Here is a 6,000-nt window from a genome sequence, read left to right on the forward strand (position 1 = left end):
TTATCACATTTTTGTTTTATTTCTTTACAGATTTCAATTGTTATGCATTCTAATAAGTTATCAATCACAGTTGTCATACTTTCTACCACCTTATAATTCAAGTTTTTATCCACTTACATAGCCACTCCTCCTCCAATCGTGTTCTTTCTGTTTATACGGTTAAATTCATACCCATCCAGTTCAAAATCCATTCCTTTATTAGCGTTGATCCATGTTTCTGATATAGCAATTATTTTGAGTGGTGTAGTGAAGTGATTCAAATATTCCTTGATATTACTGAAGTTTGCATACAGGCTTCTGCTATTGAAGTGGATTTGTGGAGGGTATCATGATCAGCGATCACTTGAGTTGTGTCATTATTCATTCTGGATGTAGATGAATGAGTACTTTCAGACTGTGACATGATTGTATGTTGTGAACTGAGCCATTTGAGCATTTGTACCTTCCAGTCCAGTTGATAATGATCATTGGTATTTGTCCATTTCCTCGATAATTCTGATGACCAAAACTTTTGCTTGCTCCGGCGTTCTGTTTAGTTTAATGAAAACTTTACAGTTTGTGGTCCATGTGTTTTGAATTTTACCCTGTTTTTTCAAGTAGCATGCTTTTCTGGCAATGTCAGCATTTCGTTTTGTCAGATGTTCATTTATGAAGACGTTTGATCCTTTCAGCTTCCTTCCTTGTTTTAACAGTGCAGTTTTGTGTTTTCTGTTGACGAACCTCATAATGATGGCTGATTTGTTGCTGTCATTTCTCCGGGGCAGAGGGTGGCATGCCTCGATGTTGTCACATTCCACTTCAATCCCCTTGGACTGGAGGAAGGCAGTCACCTGTTGCTCCACGGAGCTGGCATCCTGTTCACCGGGCTCCCCCCCGTTGTCAGCGGTCACTGCCCACGCATATGACCAAGGTTTGATGCAGAGCCTGGTCACAATCACGTCATTGATCCTGGTATACTGCTCCAACTCCGCCACTCTGCTCTCCAGGTGTACCAGACGCTGGTCCTTCTCAGCATTCTGGATCCGTAGAGCCTTCACCTCCTCAACCAGGTCCAGGAGGGCTTTCTGTTGCAGTTTGACAGCAGCAATCTCCTCCGTCAAAAACTCCAGCAACTTCCTCGGCTGTCAGTGCCTTCTTGGGACCCATGTTGCTAGGTAACGCTAGCGTCAGCTGTTACCTAACCGCCCGCTAGTTAGTTTGGCAACTAGCTCCGTTCTTTCAGTCCGTGTTCCAAAAAAATCGGTGTCTTAAACCAGGCAAAGTTCAAACCGAGGGTGTCAACAGATAGTCCGAAGGCCGTAATCCAAAATCAGTAGTCCAAAAACACAAAATAGTCCAAAAGCAAGCACCAAGCAATTACCAAGCACACGGCAACAAACAGGAGCAGGAAGTCAATGACCAAATGACTCCAAGGTTTCTTGCAGTTGTACTCGGGTCAGGGTGATGCCATCTGGAGTAGCAATCTGATTAGAGAGCATGTCCCTGAGGTGTTTAGGTCCAAACACGATGACCTCAGTTTTATCACAATTCAGTAGCAAGAAGTTAGAGGACATCCAGGATTTAATGTTTTTCAGGCAGTCTTACAGATTGGTGAGCTGGCTTGTGTCATCTGGCTTCATCGACAAGTAGAGTTGTGTATCATCAGCATAACAGTGAAAATTGATTGAGTGCTTCCGGATTATGTCACCGAATCGGAGCATGTAAAGAATGAAGAGAACTGGTCCTAAAACTGAACTCCATGGTACACCATATGTAACTATGCTATACTCTGAATAGTCATTATTAACATTAACAAACTGAAACCTATCTGATAAGTATGACTTAAACCATTTTAGGGCAGGTCCTTTCATCACAATTTCATGGTCTAGTCTCTGTAGTAGGATGCTGTGGTCGATGGTGTCAAATGCACTGAGGTCCAAAAGGACAAGTACAGAGACAAGACCTCTGTCTGAAGCTAGAAGAAGATCATTAGAGACTTTGACCATTGCTGTTTCAGTGCTATGGTGTTCCCTGAATCCAGACTGGAAGGCTTCAAAGAGCTCGTTGCTGTGCAGATGTTCATATAGCTGCTCCAGGACAACCTTCTCGAGGATCTTGGGGATGTAGGGGAGGTTAGATATAGGCCTATAGTTGGCATCATGGTCAACAACACAACAACACATCAGGGTCAAGAGAAGGTTTTTTAAGTAAAGAGTTAATGACAGCCACCTTAAAGGCCTGTGGCACGTAACCTGTGACTAGGGAAAGGTTAATTTGGTTTAATATAGAAGCGTTGACCAAGGGGAAGGCATCCTAAAGTAGTCTTGGCTACATCTATATAAACTGCAGTGCTCCACCCTTGCCCCCCCCCCCCTCTTTCTTTTTGGTTTTGGCTCCACACCCACCGCTTCCGGTAACCTCAATTCCGCCCTGCACCAGCTGACACAGGTAGGGTGGCGGTAGCTGCCTCAACTCGGAGCATGGGCATCGCAAAATTTAGTTTATATTCCCTATGTATTTACCCTACCCCTACCGTACCCTATGTACCGGCTAAACATTCCAGCACACCCTAGACCCCCCCCCCATCGAAACCTGCATGATCGTGGGCAGACAGGTTTCACCCGCTGCATCTGAGTGAGCTCCTCTGCTTGGCATCTAATCTGAGAGTAACTGAACAAATTTCAGAGGTAACAACACACTACCCATACACTCCAGTGCTCTCACCACTTCTTGGCCAAACTCTTCATTTAGATTGTCAACCTTTGTTTCCCGTTAGTAACTGTGGCTGGGCAAACTGGGGAAAACGCCAGTAATCTCGGGCCGCCTCTTGACGTCCACACAGTGCTGCTGCTGCGACACCGGTGCATCTGAGCCGTTACTGTGATCTCCCTTTCCTTGGGCCCCTTTGGGGGTTTTTTTGTTGTTGTTTTTTTTTTATTTTGTTTTGATGAATTCGGGGAGGATTTTAAAATTGGATTACTGGCAGAAACAGGGAACATCGCTCCCTGTTTTAAGTGGATTTTTTTTTTATTTAGTATTAATTTCAGGAATTATTACCTTAGTTTTGGTTATTTTCTTTCATTTATTTTTTACTTCTGGAATTATCCCCTTAGTTTTGGGTTTACGTTGGCATTATTGGATTATTGTGACCAATTATTTCTTTTGGGGCTTTCTTTTATTCTCTTTTCGTTTAGGACTATTTAAAAGAAATATTGTCCATCCTTAGATTGATGTTGGGATAATTCCCTTGTTTTGTCTTTATTTTGTCCTTAGTCTAGAACTTTGTTTTGTTAGCGCCTGTTCTTTTGCCATTAATCCTTGTACTTTTGATTTTGTGTTAATCTACTTGTTTTGGAATTTCGTTATATAGAGCCTAGACTCTACTGTGTTCCTTATGTTGTTACCATTTTAACCCTGTCCCTATTCCTTCTCTCCCCCAGGTCTCAGTGGCTTATGGTGGTGGTTTTGGTGTCCTGGTGGTGGTCCCCTTTGTGTGTGTGTGTGTGTGTGTGTGTGTGTGTGTGTGTGTGTGTGGTGGTGTGTGTGTGCAGTGCAGTGGGTGTACGTGGGCACTCTTCTCCCGGATCCCTCCATGCCTCCTCACTCCACCCCCCCCCCACCCCCCACACTGGTAAGCCCTGGACCTGTCTATCAGTTCTCCCTGATTCCCCGAGAAGGAATTTTATATTGTTAATGTGTAAAATAAATTTTCTTATGGGAACCATATTTTCTGCCTCTAAGTCATGAACCTGTTTGTCCTTTCAGCTATTATTTAGTTCCTTGGGAAGGTCACCCAAGGTGGCGTTGTTGGGCTCGAGGAAGTAACAATTGGTGTGCCCCTAATGATAGGTAGTGACGCCACATTCGGAATAATGAGATGGTCAATTGTATTTATAAAGGCTGTGAATACAAATCCAATGTATATAGTACATTCAAGTCTCACCAAAGGCTGCACGGTGGTGCAGTGGTTAGCACTGTGGCCTCACAGCAAGAAGGTTCCGGGTTCGAGTCCTGGCTCGGGCGCGGGATCTTTCTGTGTGGAGTTTGCATGTTCTCCCCATGCCTGCGTGGGTTCTCTCCGGGTACTCTGGCTTCCTCCCACCGTCCAAAGACATGCAATTTGGGGACTAGGTTGATTGGATACTCTAAATTGACTGTAGGTGTGAATGTGAGTGTGAATGGTTGTTCGTCTCTGTATGTTGGCCCTGCGATGGACTGGCAACCTATCCAGGGTGTACCCCGCCACTCGCCCGTTGACGCTGGGATAGGCTCCAGCCCCCCTGTGACCCTTACTAGTAAGGAATAAGTGGAAGATGACGATGGATGGATGGAAGTCTCACCAAAGTTGGAAGCATAGCTTGCAGTTGTGTGTAGATTTTAAGGATGTGTAGTCCATGGACTTTTTGAGACTGAAACTGTAGAGCCTGTTGGCTCAGACATTCAGGAATGCTGTGACAATTGTCAGTCTGATGATGCTGATTTGAATACATTAGTTCAAACATACATAACTGAACAAAAATTTGCAGCAGTTTTATAAAAACTTGAAAATATTTTTCATGTGCCAAGTGCTGCAATTGATGAATTTCTGGAAGAACTTTGATATTTGTTTCGCACAGCATCTCTGTGTAGTACAACAAATGTGATACAAGACATTCTCAGTAGTTACAGCTTGCAACTTGGTAAGTCTGTTATTAAATAACTTGCATCCAATCTCCATACATCTAACCCTGTATTCAAGTCAATTGGTAAAGGCTGTCCTTTGGCATCCTTTTGCGTTTGAGTGCAAAAAAATACTAAAGGGTGAATTTCAACATTGTAGAACCCATAGAATATATATTGGATGAAAAAGGCAAAAAAAACAAACAAAAACATAGCAATATGTTACAGTATTAAAAGTTCTGCACAAGCTTTTCACAGACTGTTACATTCTTAATAAAGTGTTAGACAGTAGTCTCACATCAGAAGAAAAAGGAACAGAAGCACAGGTCTTACCCAGATGGTTTGTTCTTAAAGGAAAACAGTTTTTTATCAGGAGGCCAATTGAAAGTGTTGAGAAATGTACATGGATGATTTTGAGATTTGTAATCCGCTTGGGACATCTAGTAAAAAACACAAAATCTGTGCTGTTTATTGGACTCTTAGCAACTTACTGCCTGGTTCCCATTCCTCATTGTCCATTTGGCTTTACTGTCTGAAGATGTGAGGAGTTGTGGTTATGAAAATGTCCTAGAGCCTGTGTTGAGGGATTTTGTGACTTTAGAAAGTCAAGGTATTTTTATTGCACAGCTTGGCAATTTTGTAAAAGGCCCTGTAAAGTGTTATGCCACATACTGTGGGAGCGTATGGAGAATTTTGGAGGTTTCTGTCTGGCCCAGAAGTCTGAAATTCAGCAAAAAGAAGGGGGTTCAGATGTGTTTACTCTCAGATGTAAACAGACACGTAAAAAGCATGTTAGTTAAGCACAGGGGAATGTGAAACCATGATATGGCGTTAAATGGCAGTGTCTTCTCTTAGCACATCTCCCTTGTTTCAATGTTTGTACCCCCCAGATGTTGCACATGACATCTTTGAAGGTGTAGAACCAGTTGAGTTAGCATACTGTCTGAATCATTTAATGTTACAAAATATTTCACACTGGGCAGTAACGATGAGTCATCCTCTCCTGTCTGCCCCAAGCCAATATTCAACAGAGGGAATTAATCTTTTTGCACTCAACTAAGCCATGTGCTTTATTATCTTTTCTTCAGTGAACCTTGGTGGTTTTCATAATGTTGTGATCTCAAAGTCAGGCAACCTGAGTTTGTTTACCAGATGTGGGTAACTTTGGTATTGCGGCAGGATGAGGGAGCAACCAGGAGACAAAGGCAAGTTTTGTCTTCTTTAATGTTCAACCAAATACCAACTGCCACAGGAACAACTTGACAAAAAAAACCAACAGTTTTCTATCAGGAGCTGACAGAATCTGAACCGCGGGTTTCTGATCTTTTGTGTTTTATCTCCTCTCTATCACTTTAAAAAGAT

This window comes from Aulostomus chinensis, chromosome 9 (assembly GCF_037954235.1).
Source record: "Aulostomus chinensis isolate RoL2024-O1b breed Wild chromosome 9, RoL_Achi_v1.0, whole genome shotgun sequence".
Classification (NCBI taxonomy): domain Eukaryota; kingdom Metazoa; phylum Chordata; class Actinopteri; order Syngnathiformes; family Aulostomidae; genus Aulostomus; species Aulostomus chinensis.